We start from the raw sequence: 23,585 nt of genomic DNA, 5'->3' as shown, positions 1-23,585 counted from the left end.
CAGTCAAGCTTTGCAAGGAAATGCAGAGCAGGATGCCTTAGCATCTACCTGAGGTTAAGGCCATTTGTGGTCCCGGCCAGATCACAAGGACCTGGGACTGCTCCTTATGCAAGGATGCATTTTCCTGGGAGTAGCATTCCCTGGTGAATTCAGGGTCCTCACCACCCCAATCTATCATCAGAGTTACAACCAACAAATGTATAATTCATATTTCCAACAACAGCTCCAAATGCTTCTGTGGTCATGCCACTACTCCACTCAGAAACCTCTGACGGCTCCCCTGCCTCACTGGTTTAAGTTCAACCACTGGACAAAAGTTTGAAATGGCTGAGGCAGCACCTCCGGCACGGCTCACTCTGTCCACCAAGCCCGTGAGCAGAGACCTCGCCCATGATGCCTGCTCTGGACACCCCCCACCCTGCCCCAGGAGCAAGGCAACTCCCTACTGGCCAACTGAGAATACTGCTGCTACTTCCCTCCAGAGCTCAGTCTCACAGGGTTCAGCAGGTGGGGAACACCAGGAGGCACCTACTGGCCCTTCTTTGGGTTCTCATGTAATAACCTTACCACTAACCCTTCAGTCCTTTAGGAAGGAGGGAGGCATGTGGGCCAAGTACAACTCTGGAGAACTTGACAGATGTCTTCTCTCTCATCGTCACCCAGCAGTATGACAGTAGGATTCTTCTACCCAGTCTATGATAAGGATAGAGCTTCTCAAAGACAGCTGTCACTTGGCAAAGGCCACACAACTCGTAAACCGTAGAGACAGCACTTGAACTGAGGTAGACTCCAAATCCAGAGTACTTTTTCAGCATCTTTTGAAATGATCATACCTTTTCTTTTTTTTTCTTTTTCTTTTTGGTCTTTTGACAAAATTAGTGACTGATTACTTTTTAAATGTCGAACTAACCTTTCATTTCTGGTATAAAGTACAGATGAAAAGATATTTTATTCTTTGTATATATTGCTAGGTTTGGGTTGCCAACACTGTGTGAAAGACTTCAGGGTCAATGTTCATGAAGAATACTGGCCAGCAGTTTTCTTTCTTGAAATGTTTTTGCCTGGTTCTGGTATCAGGATGATGCAGGAATTATAAAATGAATTGAGAAATGTTCTATGTTCTGAAAGAGCTAAATATGCTATAAGAATTTAGTTATTCTTTAAATGTTTAGTAGAATTTACCAGTGAAGGCATTGAGGCCTAAAGTTTTCTTTACATGGCAGGGTTTTACACTATGAACTCATATTCTTTTTTTTTTTTTAAAGATTTTATTTATTCATTTTAGAGAGGAGGGAGAGGAGAGAGAAGGAAGAAGCAGGAAGCATCAACTCCCGTAAGTGCCTTGACCAGGAAAGCCCAAGGTTTCGAACCGGCGACCTCAGCATTCTAGGTTGACACTTTATCCACTGCACCACCACAAGTCAGGCCTGCACTCAATTTCATTCATAGATATAGAACTATTTAAGTTATCTTGTTCTTCTTGAATGAGTTTTTATGGTTTCTCAAGGAATTTGTCCATATTATCCATGGTATCAAGTTGATTGGCAATAAAGTTGTTTATAATATTCCCTTATCTTTTAAATGTCTATAAAATCAGGAGTAATATCCCCTCTTTTGTCCCTGACATTGGTCATTTGTATCTTTTTCCTCTATCACACTGGTTAGAGACTTATCAATGTTATTATTTTTCCTATTGCTTGTTTTGTTTGTTCATTTCTGCTCTCCTAGTATTTCCTCCTTGTGTTTGCTCTGGATTAAGGCAGAAGCTTAGAGTGCCAGTTTGAGACCTTTCCTGTTTTATTATACTAGCACCTAATGCTATTCAGTTCCTGCGAAACCCTGCTTTTACATGTGTTTCACAGGTTTTGATATACTATTGTATTTCCATTCGCTTTTCTAAGTTACCTTGTGATTTCTCTTTTGACCCATGGGATATTGAGAAGTATGTTGTTTAATTCTCAGGTTTCTAGGGGATTGTCTACATTATCTTTCCGTTAGCGGTTGTGGCCAGAAAACACTCTGGATGTCATAGGGAGTGGAGGTTCCTGGCTTTCTACTGAGTGTATTGGGCTGGGGATGCTGAACTTCCTGTTGTGGTTCATGACAAAGGACTGTCAAGCCTCAGGTGAGAACAGATGCCAGAGCAAGGTCTGGGGAATGGCGTGAGAGTCTGGACTCGAGGGCACAGTAACAAGGGTGGTCCAGATAAGACAGGAGATAACACATCTTCAGAGTACACAAGAAGTAAAGAAGAAAGGTGAAGGTAATTTTTAGGTAAAGGTTAGAGGTTCAAGGGGAATCATGTGTGAAAGGTTGTCTTAAAATAAAGCAGATGAAAGTAGAGCACATGGCCTGAAGACGAGGTGAGGATGACACAGCCATCAGGGGGTGGGTCAGGAGCTAGGCAGGACCTTAGCACCCAGCTGTTTATGCAAAGATCCAAGGAGTATCAGAAAGCACCCTACCAGGAATCAGAAAGGTGGTCACAAACTAGGATAATTCAGTGATGGCTTAATAAAGGAACTATTTACAGAGGTATCAGAAGGTTGTGTGGAAACAGGGTCATGTGGCACACTGGGGTTAAAGACAGCAAAACCTTACCAGTGGTCAGCCTGAGAGAAGGAGGATCCAGAGTACATGCATGAAGACAGGGCTACAGAGAGGAATGGCTTTTGATTAAGGGCACGATCACTCCAACCACATTCTCGTGGGTTTTTAGGGACATTTAGATGGCAGAAGGTGAGAAAGGGAAAGTGACAGTGATCCGTGGAAATCTATTTGTCCTGTATCCTTCCAAGAGGGGAAACGAACTAAGCCTGGAAATATAAGGAGAAAAGAGTACAGTTTGTTTCCAAAACGACATCAGTGGTTGGGTTCAGAGCCCACAAGTGTGTGATATACAGGAACACGTGGTTCACCAGACCTGCTTTCTCTTCTCTCCAGGACAGCTGGCCCAACCCCATTTGCTAGCCTTTGGTGCAGTGAAGAGGGGCTGGGAGACTGAGTCCTGGCCAGCGAAATGTGAACAGAACTGATACACACTCTTTCCCAGCCTGGCCCGTCGAAGGCTTAGTGTGTGAGCCCCTACACTGCCCATTTCCATCTGATGCCTGTGTGGAAAGCACCCCAGTGAGCTAGACAAGAAGCCAGAGGCAGAATCACAGATGTTCGAAGCAGTCATCTGCGGGAGGAGAGCATCACAAAGGGTCACCTTCTAGAAAATTACATTGGATTCTTATGTGAGCATAAAGTAAACTTTTATTGTGCTAAGTCACCAAAATTTTCATTGATAGAATAGTTAGACTTGCTTTTATAATGTCATTCCCCTCAGGTCAGGCTAAAGAGGTAATGAAGAGTGGGGAGAACCCAACAAAACCTGTGAGGCCAAGAAGGGCAGGCAGATGACTGGCCAGGGGAGGAGGAGATGGGAAATGAGGATGACCAACAAATTAAAGAACATTTCAAGGTAAGTCTGGGGAATCTTTGAAGGAAGATCACAAAGGAAAATGAAGAAGAGAGGAGCGGAAACAGATCTGGGGGTGAGAAGTTTGCCTTTGAAGTTCAAAAATGTTAAATCTCATCAGTAGAGGAGACATCACAAAGCACTTGGAGGCAAGAAGAAAGAGGCTAACTGGACAGGCATGCATGCAGACAATGAGTTCACTGAGGGACAAGCAGTTCTGAGTCATGGGGAAGTGCCTGTTGTCAGGGGACGATGGGAAAGAAATCAGAATGAGAACTCGAATCTTGCCAAGCAGTTAGGGATCCAAGACATGGTACTTCTGCCTTGACTGATTCATTCTAGAGTAGCTCTTGTTTCTGACCAGCATGTCACTTTGCATACAGTACTAAAAAACTGTTGAAAACAGTGAATTAAAAAGTGTAACAATGAATCTTCTGGTAAAATCCTGACTTGGGGCACAGCAGGTATGAGCAGGAAGAGGATGTGGCTTTTCATAGGGAATCTGTCCTGACCCCAGTCCTATCCAGAGACTAGCAAACCAGTGACAAGAAAGACAAGTGCAGGCTCTGGGGTTGGTTTAGTTAGAGTTGATAGTGGTGAACTTGAGGAGGGGCACCTTCTTTTTAGTGAAGTTCCTAGAGCTAATTGGAAACAGTATGAGCAAAAGTTCAGTTCTGACTACCTTTCCAAACCACTTCCCTTGCTCTTTGAGGCCTGTTTTAGACAGAAGACCCATGCCCTTTAAATCTTTTCAGGTGGCAAAGGGAAGAGCTGCTTGGCCATGATTTACTTGAACTTCTAGCAGGTTTAGAAAACGGTCCTCAATTCTTTTTTCTCACTAACTATTTTGAAATAATTTTAGACTTATGAAAGAGTGGCGAAGGTAAATAAAGAGTGTCCATATACCTACCCTTCACCTAGATTCCCCATTAATATCTTCCATAAACAGTTTAATTATGAGAACTGAAACATTAATATTGTAAAAATACAGATTTTATTCAATCTGACTTGCTTCAATGAAAGCAATTATGTGTGCCATTTGCAGGGAGATGGCTGCTATTACAGAGGACAGCAAGAGCTCATCTAATATTTCTGAGTAACAAGCAGTGTTTAACTCTTGAAGCTCTGGTTGCATCTAAGTTGGATGGAGAGAGTACACAAGGGCCCTAGATTTAACACAAGGAATAAAACTTCAAAGTTTAGAGGAAGGATAGCAACTGGTTGAAGGAAACAGAAGGAAGGGGGCCATGACCCTGAGGGGCGGGCACAGGGAGGCGGGACAAAGACTGTCTTCACCTAGCCATCTTGTCTCCCTCACCTCTCTCCCCTCTGCCGCTGAGAGTGAAAGTCCCAGCAGGCCAATTCAGTGGCAGGTTATTGTGGGAAGAGACTAGTTACCTGATAGAGAGATAATGGCTGTGAAGTACTTGACAGTTTACAAGCTTGTTCACAAAATGACTAGTGTGTCCAGAGCTTGAGAATTGTAATTGAGTCTCGGAGCTGTGAAGAGCCATAGGAACCAGCTCAACTCTACAGGCCAGAGAAAAGGGGCTCAGAACCAGAGACACCTGTGAGCGGCTTCTCAGCTTCGCCCGGCCTCTGATTTCCACTCCTCTTTTTGTTCTAACTTGATATTTTCACTCAAATCTTCAGAACACTTAACTCAGGTGGTAAAACTCACACTTAAGGGGAAAAAATGGCATGACCTTCTCTGGGTGATGTCTTTCAATAGAGATATAAGATTGGTGCACTGAATTGGAGTTTTTAGATTGAGGTCACCTGATGCAGACAAGATGGAAGGAAGGAAGGAAGGAAGGAAGGAAGGAAGGAAGGAAGGAAGGAAGGAAGGAAGGAAGGAAGGAAGGAAGGAAGGAAGGAAGGTTGATTGGTTCTGTTTTGAGGCAAGAAGGAAGAGTTAGAAAACACAGGATTTTAAAATGTGGAATTTTAACTTTTACATTATTTCTAAGGCTATGTGCTTAGAGATACTAACCTGGAGAGTTTTCAAAAACCCTGAACTTTCACAGGAATTTTTCATGCCTGACAACTTTCAGATAGCTCATTGTTTCCCCAAGTTCTTTAAATGAGTAGCTTTGTGTTTGTAAAATATTCCAAATTACTTAGGTTTAATTTATAAGGTGAGTTATCAAATATGGTGCCTATTTTTATGAAGAAACACATTTTTTCTGAAACATATTGATGGGATTTTTCTCTACATGAAACAACACTGGCGTTTCCTAAGATGAAGTGAACAGTCTTCCTCTCGTCCGGATTCCATGAAGCATCCATGGGAGCCTCTTCCCTTCCTTCAAGTCACAACGTAGCTGTTGTAGAGACTTTTCTCACAGTACAGGGAGAAGTTGGGGGCCCATAAGAGTGTTAGGCTAATTTATTTAGGGTATCGCACAGCACTTGTCCTGACCGTCTGCCCTTCATCAGGGAACAAAGAGACTGGGTATAAAATCCCTGAGCTCACAGGGCAATGCAGGCTAGGCCCTGCATGAATGTCCCCACTCAGGCAATTCGATGTCAACAGGCTAGTGTTTAGTCAGTGGATGACATTTCATTCTAGAGGGTTGAATTGGAGAGAGTACTGCATACAAAAAGAGGTTAGGTGGTTTTTATTGAACCACAATTTTTTAAAAATTCACTTTAGGTGAAAATGCTGCCAATGCTATTATCCTCTGTTTCTTTGCTGCACCAACCTCACTATCTTGCTCATATCCTGCTTGTTTACCTGAAGCACTAGAGCAGGGGTTGGGAACCTTTTTGGCTGAGAGAGCCATGAATGCCACATATTTTAAAATGTAATTCCACGAGAGCCATACAACGACCTATGTACATTATGCATTATCCAATAAAAACTTGGTGTTGTCCTGGAGGACAGCTGTGATCGGCTCCAGCCACCCGCAACCATGAACATGAGCGGTAGGAAATGAATGGATTGTAATACATGAGAATATTTTATATTTTTAACGTTATTAATTTTTTTTATTAAAGATTTGTCTGCGGGCCAGATACAGCCATCAAAAAAGCCACATCTGGCTCGCGAGCCATAGGTTCCCGACCTCTACACTAGGGTGTCAGTTGATCCTGCCCAGAACACTTCAGTTTTGCTCTGCGAGGATATATAATAACTGATTGGTGCACCCATATAATCCAAGAAAATAAAAACTGGACAGCCAGTGAAAACCTTCCCCAACACTGAGACCAACAGTAGTAAGCAGCCTGCAGAAGATAAGAGGAACAAGCTTTCACATGATCTGAGAATGCTGCTGAGGGTTGAATTCTGCATCCTGCTGCAGAACAAGAAGGCTGGGGTGGTGAATGGGAATGGGGGCAAGAGTGCTGGGCTCTGCACACAGACTATAGCACCAGCATGTCAGCCCCAGAAAGCCGAGGCCCTGGGTGCACACTGAGGATCAGTGCTGATATTGAAACAATTGGAGATATGCTGAAGAAAAGCATCCCTATGTTGGAAGAGGGCCTGCAGTGCCATCACACACTGCAACCAGCCAGCTTCCACTCGAGTCTGATGCAGTGCAACGCTTAAATGACCAACTCTGTACAGGACATGACTTTGGCTGTGGATTGAGACTTGATCCATCAGTCTGGCAGAAGGAATTTTTGGGGTCAAGGGAGCTAAAATCTTTGAAATGACTCAGACAACAATCAAACTTCTCCAGGAATTCTGTCCTCATTCCACTGACAGGGCCATTCTTTTTTTTTTTTTTTTTTTTTTTTTTTTTCATTTTTCTGAAGCTGGAAACGGGGAAAGACAGTCAGACAGACTCCCGCATGCGCCCAACCGGGATCCACCCGGCACGCCAACCAGGGGCGACGCTCTGCCCAGCAGGGGGCGATGCTCTGCCCATCCTGGGCGTCGCCATGTTGCGACCAGAGCCACTCTAGCGCCTGAGGTAGAGGCCACAGAGCCATCCCCAGCGCCCGGGCCATCTTTGCTCCAATGGAGCCTTGGCTGCGGGAGGGGAAGAGAGAGACAGAGAGGAAAGCGCGGCAGAGGGGTGGAGAAGCAAATGGGCGCTTCTCCTGTGTGCCCTGGCCAGGAATCGAACCCGGGTCCTCCGCACGCTAGGCCGACGCTCTACCGCTGAGCCAACCGGCCAGGGACAGGGCCATTCTTACTGGAGGAGAACCTGACAGGGGTGTAGAGTGCATGAAGATCATCCCTGATAGTATATCGGAGTCTCCCATCCAAGGACGTGCACGGCCTTTTGACCCTAATTCTTACAATGAAACCTGGATTTACACTGTTTGATGACCACTGTGGATGTTCTGTGGGACTTCCCATGTGGGGGAAGAGGTGGTTTTGACAGAATGCCTTCTGGTCAGGGTGAGCATCCAATGTCTCCCTCTAGAAGAGATTATGATACAAGCCCTTTGCAAGGACCTCCTCCTCCTCCTCCTCCTCCTGGATGAGGTGGCCAGGATAGTAGCAGAAGGTGACTCTCCCTCTTCCTCTACCACCACCACCTAAAAGAGGAGATCCAATGGCCTAGGTCAGAAGAAGAAGACTTGGAGAAAATCATGATGGCATGGTTGGTTTCAGAGCTAATGTATCTTGGGACTCTGTAACTCCCCTTCAGAAGGGCAGAACCATGGTGTGGCTCTGAATATTATTACTCCTCTGCAGGGTGTTCTGGCTCACATGCTATCTTGGTGGACCTAGTATTGCTGCACAAGTAACTATCCCAGAGATTTGGCTGGATCTGTTATTGACAAAGGTGGGCAGAGAATTAAGCAAATTCGTCATGAGTCAGGAGCTTCTATCAAAATTGATGAGCCTTTACAGAAACACAGGATCAGATATAAAATAATGAATAGTATTTGTTTCAGAACAGTGTAAAGGAGCAATCTGAAACTTTTTTCTAAGACTATTGGAGAACTGAAGGAGTCCTACGTTCTTTTTTTTTAATTTTTCATATCTGCTTCTGTTTAAAGCCAACATCCTTCTTCATAGGTGTTCTGCATTTGAGGTGTAGTGCAATCTTTTCTGTTCATCAGATATAATTTTTAGTTCCTCACAAGCAGGGTGAGGAGGGGAGGGTGTGCAAAAGCTAACAATGAAGTCTTGAAAAAGCAGCAGCGTGAATTTTAATTTTTGTTCATTGTTGGTGGAAAGTTCCCCCTATGTAATTACTATGGTCATGAGGGGACAGGGAGGTAAAGTAACAACAGTCCTATGTCCCTGGTATCTATTCAGAGCAGTGTGCAGAACGCAATGCTCTTTTGCAAGAAATGTTTTATAATTTTTAAAATAAATTTAGTAGACCTAAAGAAATTAATTTATTGGAGCATCAATAACGTTTCAGGTGTACATTTTGTAATACATCATCTGTATTTTGCACTGTGTGCTCACTCAATGCCTAGTCTCCTTTCATCACCATACATTTGACCCCCATTACCTTGCTCCCACCCCCTTCCCCTCTGGTAACCACTGTACTGCTCTCTGTGTCTATAAGTTTGTTTTGTTTATTCATTTGTTGCTTTCTGTTTTATACCCCACATATAAGTGGAATAATATTTCTTAGCTTTTCCTGACTGGCTTATTTCACTTAGCACAATATTCTCAAGATTCATTCATGTTTTTGCAAATGGCAGTATTTCATCATTTCTTATGACTGAGTAGTATTCCGTTGTATAAATGTACCACATCTTTATCCAATCATCTATTGAAGGAACTTAATGTTGTCTTCATGTCTTGGCCACCATGAATAATGAATGCTACAGTGAACATCGGGGTACATACATCTCTACAAATAAGTGCTTTCAAAATTTGGGGGTAGAGGGATTGCTGAGTTATATGATTCTATTCTTAATTTTTAGGAACCTCAATACTGTTTTCAATAGTAGCTGCACCAGTTAACATTCCCACCAGTGGTGAATGAGGGTTTTCTTCCACATTCTCTCCAACACTTGCTATTACTTGTTTTGTTGGTAACAGCCAATCTAACAGGTGTGAAGTGGTATCTCACTGTGGTTTTGATTTGCATTTCCTTTACAGCCAGTGAAGGACATTTTCATATGTCTGTTGGTCATTTGTATGTCTTTTTGGGAAAAGTGTTTAATCAGGTCTTTTACCTATTTTTTAATTGGGTTGTTTTTTGTTGTTGAGTTGTTGGGTTCTTTACATATTTTGGATATTAGCCCTTTATTGAAGGTATTGTTTACAAATATTTTCTATCATTTGTTTGGTTGACCCTTTGTTTTGTTGATGGTTTCTTTTGCTGTGCTCAATCCATTTTGAGTTAATTTTTGTATATGGTGTCAGATAGTAGTCTAGTTTCATTCTTTTTCATGTGGTTTCCCAATTTTTTCAGTATCATTTATTGAAGAAGTTTTCTTTCTCCATTGTATATTTTTGGCTCCTTTGTTGAAAATCAGTTGTCCACACATGTGTGGGTTTATTTCTGAGCTCTCAATTATGTTCCATTGGTTTATGTATTTTTCTGCCAACCACAGTGTTTTGATTATGGTAGCTATGAAATTGAATTTCAAGTCAGAGAGCACGATTCCTCCAGTCATGTTCTTTTTTTCCAAGGACTGCTTTGGCTACTTGGGGTCTTTTATGGTCCCATAAAACATTCAGTAAAATGGGTATAGAAGGAAGGTGCCTCAACATAATAAAGAGCATATATGACAAACCCTCAGCTAGCACCACACTCTATGGTGAAAAACAGTTTTTCCTCTAAGATCAGGAACAAGATAAGGTTGCCTACTCTTGCCCTGTTATTCAACATAGTACTGAAAGTCCTAGCCAGAGCAACCAGGCAAGATAAAGAATTAAAATGCATCCAACTGGGAATGAAGAAATAAAGCTATTGCTACTTGCAGATATGATTTTATATATAGAAAACCCTAAAAACTACACCAGAATACTATTATAAACAATAACCAGATACAGTGATAGTGCAGGATACAAAATCAATGTACAAAAAAGCCAATGCATTCCTATATACTAACAATGAAATGTCAGAAGATAATCCCATTTGCAATTGCAACAATAAGGATCAAGTTTCTAGGAATGAGCATAAAGAAGTGAAGGATCTATACACTGAGAAACAAAGACACTGTTGAAGGAAATTGAAGAACAAAGAAATGGTAAGACAGTCTGTGCTCACGGATCAGAAGAATCTACAGAGTTAGAATAGCCATGTTACCTAAAATAGCATACAGATTTAATGCAATCACCACAAAACTCCAAATGGGATTTTTCAAAGAGCCACAAGTTTTTAAAAACAGACGCTTCACACAAGTGGGAGAGAGTCCACCCAGCTTGACTCTAGGATCCCAGGCTGGGCTCACACTTTCCATACGCTGCTTTCATCCTTGGTCAATGAAGATAACTTGAATTGCTAATTTGAGCAGATACTGCTTATACAAAGAAAACTTTTTATGCAGGATATCCTCAAAACTCTATAAATGAAAACCAATCTTATATTAGCAAATTTCATCCTGCCCTTAGGGAAAAGTGAGGTGGAGTGAGGGAGGACAACTCTCCCCATTCATGCTTCTTTAGTGAAGTAATTTCAGAATTAGTAGATACTTTGGTCGGGTTCTTAGGATACTTTACATCCTAGTCACCTCCTCACATCTTGCTCACTGCCACATGTGCTTAATAAAATCAGCCTTCATTTCTTCTACCTATGGTTGATTTCTTCTTCCCTGAAAACAGTATGATCCTCGTCCCCACCCAGGGATGTTGGACTTAGTTCCCAGGGACTCTGTGTTTGGTCCCATGCAGTGAAATCGTTGGAGGAGAGGTTTCAGATCACCAGAGTCTCTATAACATTTATACCAGAAGCCTGACTGGAGTCATTCAGTTTCATTCACATTTGAGCTGATGGCTTGGCCATAGAATTTGATAAAATAATTTTAGATCCTTGCACAGAGAGATACAAGGTAGGAGGAGGCTGTTTTAAGGAAATGATTATGTGGAAATAGTGTCAACAATGGGGAACAGGGTCATGTCAACTAATAATATTGTTTTGGATCCAAATGAGGTAGAACTCTAAAGTAGTGTGACTCAGCTTCTTTGTGGTTCATAAAGTGGTTCGGAGAACATTTTCAAAAATTAAAAAAAGGGGAAAATAAAATGCTTTGACATTCAGGCAGCAGAGCTGTTATTCACCAAGACTCTGTAATTTATTTAGATAAATTTAACATCACCATGTTGTTGTTGAAGCAGAGCCTACATCAGCACAAGGCCTGAAAATAAGACTAACTTCTAACACAGACAGAACACATCATCACACCTACCAAAACTAACTTCTAAATACCATCCAACCCACACCATATTTAAACTTCACGTGATTATCCTTTAAATGTCTTTGTATAGTTCGTTTACCAACTATTATATTGAAATATTATGAATTATGTTGAAGGCTGAATTTGTTTTTTGTTTGTTTTTTTCTTTTGTATTTTTCTGAAGCTGGAAACGGGGAGGCAGTCAGACAGACTCTTGCATGCACCCGACCGGGATCTACCCGGCACACCCACCAGGGGGCGACGCTCTGCCCACCAGGGGGCAATGCTCTGCCCATCCTGGGCATCGCTCTGTTGCGACCAGAGCCACTCTAGCGCCTGGGGCAGAGGCCATGGAGCCATCCCCAGCGCCCGGGCCACTTTGCTCCAATGGAGCCTTGGCTGCGGGAGGGGAAGAGAGAGACAGAGAGGAAGGAGAGGGGGAGGGGTGGAGAAGCAGATGGGCGCCTCTTCTGTGTGCCTTGGCCGGGAATCAAACCTGGGACTTCCGCACGCCAGGCCGACACTCTACCACTGAGCCAACTGGCCAGGGCCAAAGGCTGAATTTGTTTTAATGCATAAATTCTGATGTGGTTTTTAAAATATTCCTTTTAAACACCATTTTCTAAAAAATACAAACCCAAAATAGTCCTTCTCTCTAGGGAAGAAAGGACCTCGAGTTTTCAGGGCATTTACTTACTGGTCTGGAGCAAGAAGTTGATCACAAGGAGATACTTCTACAGAAGGGTAGAAGGAACTACCTGTTGTTTCTGAGGTTACATGTTGATGTCTTCACCCCCCATGTCCAGAGTTCTAATGTGAAGGGGTTGAACTGAGACTTAGTGAGTATGGTTTTGTTTTAGCCTTTTCACAAGCTAGTTATGTGATCAAAGGAAACACTATTTTCTCTTAGCTTCAGTGTTCTCCTTGGTCAAGTCCAGATGTAAAAATACTAATTCTGCTCATTTCACAGTGAATAAAATATCTTGAACATGAAGGTTCTTGGAAAAGCACAGCATGCTATACCTATGAAAGGTGATTCTATGAATAGAAATTGTGGTTAAATATAGGAACACATGTACAGACATGTGGCTCAGGAGCTGGCCTTTCACAGTGTTACTGTATGGTATCTGTACTCTGTTAACTGTACAGATGATGACTTTGTTAAATAACAGCAAATAGACCTCACATCTCTGGTGTCTAACCAAGTGCAATGGTATTTCTCCCATAAATGCTAGGAGATATATTGGTAAAAAGATAAACTGGCATCAAATGATGAAGTTGGTTTGTGGCTTTTCCCCCTAAAAATTCTAGGACACATCACTTTAAATGGCTATGTTTGAACACATTTTCTAAAAAGTAAACTTACACAATCCTTTTTTATTTTTTTTTTCATTTTCCCCAGAGCCTCTGGTTCCCATCCCTCCTTGTGACTGCTGTTTCTCCTGCAGATCTGTCTTCTGAGGTCTGCCTCTCAGACCCTAGGTACCTTATTCTTTCCTAACCCCCCTGCTTGTTTGATAGGATCTCATTTGCTCCCTGGCTTCAATTAGCTGCTTATAGGCTGATTGTGATTTCTTCTTGTGCTCAGTCATGGGAATGCGGAGTGGTACATCCAATTTCTTTAAATCTAAACAGGAGTATCAGGGAATTGGGGTCACACTTTTCTTAATTGCTTGGATTAGCTCTGTATTCCTTGAGATAGAGCTAAATGTGATTCATCTCTGTAGCCTCACAGAACCTAAGAATTACCCAACTACCTGGGGTTACACATCCTTTCTGTCTTTGGAGTCTTGACAGGTGAGTTCCTGTCTTTGCTATGACACTGTTACTTAAAAGGGACCCTCATTCAGCAACATTTGCTGTCTCATAAACTAGTGTTATGTCAAACAGAAGAGATGAAGGTTAAGTGTACAAGCTTCAGGACCAGAATCTTTGGGTTCAAATCCTTGCTGTTCCTAATGAGTCCTGTGGCCTTGGGCACATTATTTGACGTCTGTACTTCAGTTTCCTTGTGTATAAAATGGGGATAATAGTGCAGATCCAAGAAGGCTATTGTGAGAATAGGTGCTGATACACGTGAACTTAGAACAATGTCTGACAAATAGTAAGGACTCAGTGTTATCAAGGTGCGGAAGGACATAACTCACATGCCTTGGACTACGTGTCACAGAATCTGGAAAGTGCAGATGCTGAAACCCTCAACTGATGCTCAAACCTTGGTGCCTCAGAACCACCAGGGTGCCAGGCAAAAACACAGCTGCCTGGACCCCTCCCCCAAGCCCCCTGGGCAATTTCAGGGCACACCAAAGTTTGAGACCCACTTCTGTAGACAGAACAAGATTATTTCCCTTCACAAAAGAAACACTTTGAAAAGCAAAGCGAAAGCAAGCAAGCAGTCACTTCTTTCTCCCTAAATTCTTCTAAGTGGCACGCTGGTGGAGGAGTGGAACAAGAGACGACGAGGGCTGCGGCTCGCAGGAGCAGTGTGGGAAGCGGCAGAGCTGCAGTGCCTGCGCACACCATCATTTGTGTGTCATTAACTACAGCAAAGCCAACAGTGCTATTCTTAAACACAGTGGCATTTTTGAAAGGTTCTGATTAGGACCTACATTTCAAAACCCATTTGGCATTCAAATTGTCACTGTGGATAATGTATCACCCATCATCTAATATATAATGAGATTTCATGTTTTGACTTGATTCTGTCAAACACAGAATAATAAGTCTTAAAATCATGTATGTTCGTTTTCTCCTTTCCAAAAGAATATTCTTTTCTATTTTGGATAAGGATATGTTTTAAGTTCTGCATTAAGTGACTGGCAGGACTGAAATGGGGTGGGGGAAGGGTTCACTCAGCCCTGAGTAGCTGTTCTGTTTGGTTAAGATCACAAGAATTCTTAGAGGTGCTGAAGAGAGGCTTTTCTCCTGCATATCTTCACTTCTCACTGATCATCAGATTGAGGCTCAGATTCTCAGTTGGCTGTGCTCAGGAACTCAGTTTGATCACAGAACTCCTAAAAGCAGTTGCATGTTGAATTACATTTCCCTCTTCATTCCTAATGTCTGTGTTCTCTCCTCTTTTATTGCCTTGATCAATCTTGCCAGATTTTGTCTCCAATAATCCCTTTTTAAATTTATTCAGAGAACCGACTTTTAGCCTTGTTGACTTGATCATTCCTATTGTATCTTTGTTTTCTACTACTTCCATTTACTTTTTAAAATTATTTTTTTCTATTTTCGGTGGGCTAGTTCATTTTTAAAAAACTTTTTAGTTTGTTGCTTAGCTCATGTTTAATTTCTTTAGCTGTATCTCACATGCTGATGTAAAATTCTTCTTGGTTTTACTAATTTTTGTGATGGCTTCTTTTTTGACCAATGTGTTATTCAAAAAATCTTTTCTAGCCTGACCAGGTGGTGGTGCAGTGGATAGAGTGCTGGACTGGAATGCAGAGGACCCAGGTTCGAGACCCCGAGGTTGCCAGCTTGAGCGCGGGCTCATCTGATTTGAGCAAAGCTTACCAGTTTGGACCCAAGGTCGCTGGCTCGAGCAAGGGGTTACTCGATTTGCTGAAGGCCCGCGCTCAAGGCACATATGAGAAAGCAATCAATCAATAACTAAGGTGTTGCAACGAAAAACTGATGATTGATGCTTCTCATCTCTCTCCATTCCTGTCTGTCTGAGGTATCAGCCAAGGACCAACAGAATTTGGGGATCTCTTCACTGATTGTTTCTTTTTTAAAGTTCTTCTCTCTCCAGTAGCTGCAATTTTCTGGGTGTAATATTCCGGTCCTTACAGCAGAAAGACCATCAGTTCTTCATTTGTCCCCCTGTCACCGTATTCAACGTGCCATGTCTACCTGGTTCCTGGCTAAAAACCACAAAAATAGGAAATCACTCTATGTACCTTCAACAGTATAAGTGTTGACTGCTTCTGGTCACTCCTTAGTGCACTTAGGTTATAGCTTTATGACTTATGGCCAGAGGTTTTAGTTGTTATCTGCAAATATCAATTTAATTCTCCAGCAAGGAGAATTAGAACTCAGCATCTTTTGAAACATTAAGCTTTACCCTATATTGCTGTATACAGCTAGTGCTCGACTTACGACCACAATTGGTTCCGACAGACCGGTTGTAACACGATTTGGTCATAAGTTGAGTAGGCTATATGTACAGTACTGTGAAATGATGTTATAAAAATATTTTAGTCATATTTTATCATAATTTCCTTTCATTATTTTTATATATAATTTTCTTTGTTCATTTTATGCCATTTGTATCATCTCTACACCATTTTGTTTCTTATTTTTACATTCGTCAGGTTTAAATAAAACACTGCATTACCAGTACAACTGGTTTCATATTTGCAAAGACAATTTCCTCTTGGTAGACATCTTGGGAGGGGTTTGATGAAAAATATCCAAGACACAAAACACAAATTGCTGTACCGAATCTGGGATAACAGTTGAAATGGTGCACGCGGAGATGGTAGTGCTGCCGGAAGCTGGTCCACATTGTCGTATGCCCAGCTGGGCAACGCTTGCGCTGCCAGACGCGGAGCAGTTGTGGCTAGCAACTGTGGTCGTCAAGTCGAATGGTTGTAAGGTGCATAAGTTGTAAGTCGATCAATATTTGTATTTCTACAATAAGTATAATTTAAAGTGTTAATAATCCTAGTGTGTATAATTAAAGGGTAATGATTTTTCTGTGTAAAAAAGTCTCCTTTTATAGATTTTCCCCGAGACTTACTTCTACAATTTTATCCACAATATGGAAGGGAATAATGGTTTAATCTGCTAGAATATATATCTACTGTGAATAGCAACAACTATCATCTACCCTTATTTAAGTCAACACTGCAGCTATTATTTCTCATAAAGTGATCTATGAGCATTCATTCTTAAGGAAGATGCCTCAGCCTACATCTTCTTATTCTAGCAGTACATGCAGACAGACACAGCTGGTACTGACTGTGCTCCCCGGCGTCCTGCAGGTATCTAATACTACTCACTCCCCAGTCATCTCCTAATCACGAAAGAATTGGATAGTAGTTACCTGCACTTGTTCAATTGATTATACTTTAGTATAAATGAGCTGGGTTATTCAGGGGCTACCTTTGTATGTTTTTCCTCTTTGAATTTTTTATTATGGAAAATTTCCAGTGTATCAAAAGTGGAGATAAGACTATAATAAAGCATAATTTACCTAAAATCGAGACTCAAAAATTATCAACTCATGGCCATGCTTACCTCACCTACATCCTACTCTCTTCACCCGCTCTCCACTGATACCTCCCTTAGCTCTTTTTGAAGCAAATCCCAGACATCTTATCATGTCATTTATAAAGAGTTGAAAAAAATCACACACACATTCAGTAAACTATATTTTAGAACAGTTTGGTTCACAGCAAAATTGGGCAGAAAGCACAGAGATATCCTACACTTTCTCCCTCGGACATACACAAGCCTCTGGTTGTCAACATCCAGACCATGTGGCACATTTGTTACAACTTATGAACATACACTGACACATCACCCAACCTCCATAGTTTATATCAGGGCTCATTCTTGGTGTTGTGCATTCCACTGGATTGGAGAAATGTATAATGACATGTATCCACTATTCTACTACCATATAGAATAATTTCACCACCTTAAAAATGTTGCATACTCCACCTATTCATCCCTCCTTCACCACTAATCCCTGATCTTTTTACCGTTTCCATATTTGCCTTTTCCAGAATGTCACATAGTTGGTTTCATACAATAAGTAGCCTTTTTAGTTTGGTATCTTTCAGTTAGTAACATGCACTTAAGGTTTCTCCTCCTCCATGTATTTTCATGCATATACTAAATATTTTCACAGTCAGGGAAAAACCTTAAGTGAATGGAGTAATAATATTTTATTGTGTAGATGTACCACAGATTATTTATTCATTCACCTACTGACAGGTATCTTTGGTTGCTTCTAAATTTTGGCAATTATAAGCAATTGATGTATTTAAAACGTCACTGCCAAACCTAAGGTCATCTAGATTTATATTAATAACTTTTAGTTTTGCATTCTACATTTAGGTATACAATCTATTTTGAGTTAATTTTTACAAAGGTACAAGGTCTGTGTTTAGATTCTTTTTTTTTTTCTTTTTGCATTAGTCCAGTTGTTCTAGCACGACTTGTTGAAAAGACTATTTTTTCTCCATGGTATTACCTTTGCCTCTTTGTCAAAGGTCAGTTGACTGTAGTTGTATGGGTTTATTTCTTAGCTATGTGGTCTGTTCCGTTGATCTCTTTGTCTATTCTTTTGGTAATACCACACTGTTATGGTCACTGTAGCTTTACAGTGACATTTTATATAACATGTTATTTACAAAGAGTTAAAAGATAATGACTTTAAAAAATCATAATCACATATAATTCCTTTATAACAATGTTTAAATACTGTTAGAATGTTTAAACTTTTCCAATTATTTAATTTAAAAAATAATTTGTTGGTTCTATTCAAATAATATTCATACAATGCAATTAATTGATAAATACCTGAAATATATTTTATTATACAGAATACCCTCTGGCCTATTCCTTCTTTCTATTTTTTTTTTTTTTTTTTAGAATTTCTTTACTAAAGAAAATGGAATTTTTACTTTGGAGTTTTCTGCAGTATAAATTTTTCTGATTGTCCATTGATATGTTCTTTTATCCCCATAATTCCTGTAAATTAAATAGCTATAGATGTCTAAATTTTGTTTCTTTGGTTGTTGTTTGTGTTGGTGTGTGCATGTGTGTGTGTGTGTGTTGGGCAAGAATGAGTCATTGATGTATTGTAAGAGATGTTTCTAGAACAGGAATAAGAGATACTTCCTGCGTGTGAGTCCTGATTTGGTACCTTTAGCATCCAGGGATGGGTAGTGGATTCATCGAAATAGAAGGTCCATGGCTTCTCTCCACTAAGAGTCCCTTCAATTTTTAAAAGTTGCAGTAAACAATCATACCTTATGAGCAACAAATCTGAAGACCATATGCATGTAAACAGTTTGGTATATTATGATCAAATAAAACAAAAAAAGTTAATCTGAACTTTCAGTTATAAAGGGCAGACTGAAACCACACAGTAACATTAGCTCTAACCAACACTACAAAAATGACAGTGAAGTTTTACATGTGTGCGCACGTGCATGTGTATATACACAGCACATGTACCCAGTACACATACTGTATTTGTCTATACACACACAGTAAACACACTGCATACAATAGGGTATACAACTATATATAGTTAATATTAAATATATATAAAAGTCATACATCCAAAAATAAAAAGATAATAGGAGAGGAAATAATAGCTATAAAAGTTTGGAAGCAGATTTAGCAGATCTAATAACATGGGAGCCTAGTCCCTGGCCGGTTGGCTCAGTGGTAGAGCGTCGGCCTGGCATGCAGGAGTCCCGGGTTCGATTCCCAGCCAAGGCACACAGGAGAAGCGCCCATCTGCGTCTCCACTCCTTCCCCTCTCCTTCCTCTCTGTCTCTCTCTTCCCCTCCCGCAGCCAAGGCTCCACTGGAGCAAAGTTGGCCCGGGCGCTGAGGATGGTTCTATGGCCTCTGCCTCAGGTGCTAGAATGGCTCTGGATGCAACAGAGCGATACCCCAGATGGGCAGAGCATTGCCCCCTGGTGGGCATGCCGGGTGGATCTGGGTCAGGCGCATGCAGGTATCTGTCTGACTGCCTCTCCATTTCCAACTTCAGAAAAATACAAAAAAAAAAAACAAAACCCCAAAACAAAACAAAAACATGGGAGCCTAAACCGGCAGTATGTACAACAAAGTTACAATCTAGTCTATACTTCAAAATTCCCAAAAGGCTCAAGAACTCATAATAAGGGAAGTTCTGGAAATGGGGATAAAGTTCAGGCTAAAACCAAATAATCAGTTTAAAGACTGTTTAAGCAACAGCCAGAGGTTCCCAGGTCTCTTCCTTCCCACACAGCTGGGTAATGCTCTTGATTTTTCCACTCCAGGAGAAGACCAGATCTTTGTTCTCCAAAAGGGTAAAGGCAGAAGGCCATGGGATACCAAATTCAGTTGAGAGCAAGGGTACTATCCTAACAAAAACAATATTCCAAGCCTTCTTCCTCTTCTTCCTTCCAGAAGGCACAAGATTGAAAGAACACTCTCTAGTCTCTACAGAATCTTAGCAGCCCAGGAAAATTTCGTAAATATAATAATGTTAGGAACTCCTCAATGGAAAGGGCCATCCATCCTACCCAAACTGAAGCTCAGTTATAAGACCCACGTACTACATGGAGCTTACACTGCTACCCAGCTTTTGGTGCTCTATTGATGAGTATGAATAGGTATCCAAAGATTGCAAGAAATCTGAAGAAGGCTATGACAATTATTCTAATATCAAAGACAAAAGAATAAGGCAAGTTGTATACTATACAAAAAAGAAAACTTCTAAAGGAGTATTATTAATCCCAGAGAAATAAGAAATAAAAAGCACTCAATAAAAGACTATTCGGAGAACAAAAAACTTCTTCTAAATTAAAAAAACAAACAAACCAGCAGAAACAAAAAACCCAACAGAAAGATTGTATGATAAATGTGAGGAAGTTTCTCAGAAAGTAGAGCCTGACTTGTGGTGGCGCAGTGGATAAAGCGTCGACCTGGAAATGCTGAGGTCGCCGGTTCGAAACCCTTCACTTGCCTGGTCAAGGCACATATGGGAGTTGATGCTTCCTGCTCCTCCCCCCTTCTCTGTCTCTCTCCCTCTCTCTCTCCTTTCTAAAATAAATAAATAAAATAAAAATAAAATTAAAAAAAAATTTAAAAAAAAAGAAAGAATAAAGAGAAGAGATAAAACATGAGGAAAATATTTTAAAACTTTTATGAAGGACCAGCATAGAAGATTCAACTAATAAAGATAAAGGAAAAAACAAGAGTAGAGGGATTCAAAGAAATAATTAAAGAAAAACTCCCAGAATCTAAAGACATTAGACTTATCACTAATAATATAAAGGCATTACACCTAGAACATTATGAACTTTCATAAAATTGGGAAAAGAAGAAGGTTGTATAAACAGAGACAAAAAACATTGGAGAACAACAGTGGGAAGGCTTGAGGAAAAGTAATTTCTAACCTAGAATTCTATATCCAGCCAAGCAATCACAAAGATTTTCATAATATATTCAAGTTCTCAAAATTTTTACTTCCCATATACTCTTTTCTGAGAAAGTTACCAGAGGTTAAGTTATATCAATGAGGGAACAAATGAATAAAGAGAATAGCATGGGACACAAAAGCAACTGGTCCAACACAGAAGGGAGGCAGCCAGAAAAAAACTCCAGGGCGATAATACTGACAGGAGATCCCAAAATTACAGGCATGAGGCTGACCTAGAGAACACCAGTCCAAACTGGGCAGCTGTGGGTGAGATTGCTCAAAATAAACTTGATGAACTACCTAAGTGTTTGAACATAGTGTAAGGACATTTGCATAACTTGGTTTGAAGAAGTTCTAGAATGAGTGAAAAATACATAGAAAGCATAGCACATATAAAAAGTACAATAGGAACATACAAAAAATATTCAGTATATTACTGGCTTAGCACCAAATGGCATTTACATAGGCACACTAAATTGAACACTGAATTATGGTCAAACCAAAATGAATGTACTTGGTGGAAAGGTCAAGGGAAGTGTGGGTGTGGTAGAGGCAACAAAAGAGTTAAGTTCTCATCTGCTGTAGGAAGACCTGTTAAGACAGAGACATCAAAATCAAAAGAACCAGATCAGCTAAAAAGAGTTAAGAGTGGATGGCTTTAGAAAGCAGGTAACCCAAACACCCAGATTCCAATTGTAAAAAATTCATTGTTATGTATTTATAACCTAGCTAGTACAAAAAGGCTTTCAGTGATACATATAATAAAACTAAATTGGATGCCCTGGCCAGCGGTTCAATGAATCGAATGTCGGCTTGGCCTATGAACATCCCAGTCAGGGCACAGAAGAGAAGCGACCAATTGCTTCTCTTCCCCTTCTGCTTCCCCTTCTCTCCCTCTTCCCCTCCTGCAGCCAGTGGCTCAGTTGGGTTGAATGTCAACCTGGGTACTGGTCCAAGCAGGTCATCCTTAGGCACTAAAAATAGCTCGGCTGATTCCAGCATAGGTTCCAGATGGGGTTGCTGGGTAAATCCCAGTTGGGGTGCATGTGGGAGTCTGTCTCACTATCTCCTCTCCCCTCACTTCAAAAATAAAAATAAAAACATAAGTGAGTAAAAAATGAGATGATATCAGTACACAAAAACCTCTGTGACTATAAAAATATGCAACCTGCATTTAAAGCAAAACTAAAAGTAAAACCGCTGCTCTAATTGCAGTACATGTGTCAAGTATTCTGTATATCTTTTATATTTTCAGAGCATTTATAAATCCGTATGAAAACCTTTATTATGGTATCGGTAGGTAAATGTTTAATGACAAAATATAAGCAAGTTTCGATCTACAGTAAAGCATAATTATTTAAACATACATTAAATAAAATAGTTTACTTATTTTAGAAACCTAATTTTTATTTAAAAGCTGCTAAGTTCTTATTTTCAGAAAACCCATTATAATATCCTTCTGCAACTAATAAACATTCCACCCCCATAATCATGAAACAAACATGACTCTCTTTCTCAAAGTCTAGAATTAAGATGTAATCTTCCCTGTTCATCCCCTTTAAGAAAACTGCATGCCAGGGTGACAGCAACAGGACAGTGACTCAGGCAGCTGTGCCTACTGCAATGATGCTTGTTTTGTAATGCTGGCATCATTTCTAGAACATGCCACTGTAATGGTACACTGATACTGAAAGTCTTAGTAAAACCAAATTATTTCTAATACTTTTCAGCACTGAAGTGAGCTAAACTTTGCTAACTGACATGAAGCTAGGCTGACCACATGGACAAGGATGTGCTAAACCCTAGCACTACCAGCGTGTGAAAGCAAGCATCTTTGAGTAACTTACATTTTTTTCTCAGCTACCTCTGTAAATTTGTTCCAAGTCTCTCAGATTTCTTCCTACATTATATTCAGACATTTCCTCTTAACTACTAAATTGTTCTTTTAAGCAGCTCTTAAAATTCCCCTTTCTTCCAAGAAGTCCCCTTGACTTGCTGGAATAGCAGTGCCTGAACCACCTTATTTCAGTGTGGGGTTTTTATGTGTCTAATCTGAGCTATAAAAGCACTCACCTGTTCCTATTTTGCTTAAATTTTATTATCCTCTTGTATTTATATGCTTCTCTTAGCTATGTCACTGGAGGAGGAACAGCAGAAAGCACGTTCTGCTTGAAGGAAAACTGGCAGTGATTATGTTAAGGGGCAATGAAGCCAGACAACTCTAAGTGTGACACAGATCCTGCCCTTTCCAGCTTTGTCGTCTTAGAGAAGTTGCCTACCCCTCTTGAAGCCTTAATTACCTCATCTGTGAAACAAATATAATACTACCTAGCTCATAATGTTTTGTTTTAAAATTTACATCGGAAACAATCCAAGTGCCCATCAGTAGATGAGTAGATAAAAAAACTATGGTATGTTTACACAGTGGAATACTATATGGCCATAAAAGGGTATCTTAACCTTTTGTGATAGCATGGATGGACCTGCTGAGAGCATTATGGTAAGTGAAATAAGCCAGTCAGAAAGACAAGTACCATATGATTTCAATCATAATGTTTTCATAAAGCTGTTGGGAGTGCGAAGTGATAATTTAGTGCAGTGCCTAGCATATTGGGAAGGCCCCAAGTGGAGAATTAACAGGACACCTGAAAAATGCTTTCTGCCAATGATGAAACAAACATAAGGTAAACTGGAA

At 40.6% G+C, this 23,585-nt stretch overlaps 1 pseudogene; it reads left to right on the top strand.

Moving 5' to 3' along the window:
• The first annotated feature begins 3,424 nt into the window (after positions 1-3,424).
• LOC136329971 (heterogeneous nuclear ribonucleoprotein K-like) lies at positions 3,425-8,330 on the top strand (annotated as a pseudogene).
• Positions 8,331-23,585: the final 15,255 nt, after the last annotated feature.

Source organism: Saccopteryx bilineata, chromosome 3, assembly GCF_036850765.1.
Source record: "Saccopteryx bilineata isolate mSacBil1 chromosome 3, mSacBil1_pri_phased_curated, whole genome shotgun sequence".
Lineage (NCBI taxonomy): Eukaryota > Metazoa > Chordata > Mammalia > Chiroptera > Emballonuridae > Saccopteryx > Saccopteryx bilineata.
This window is presented reverse-complemented; position numbering and strand designations above follow the sequence as displayed.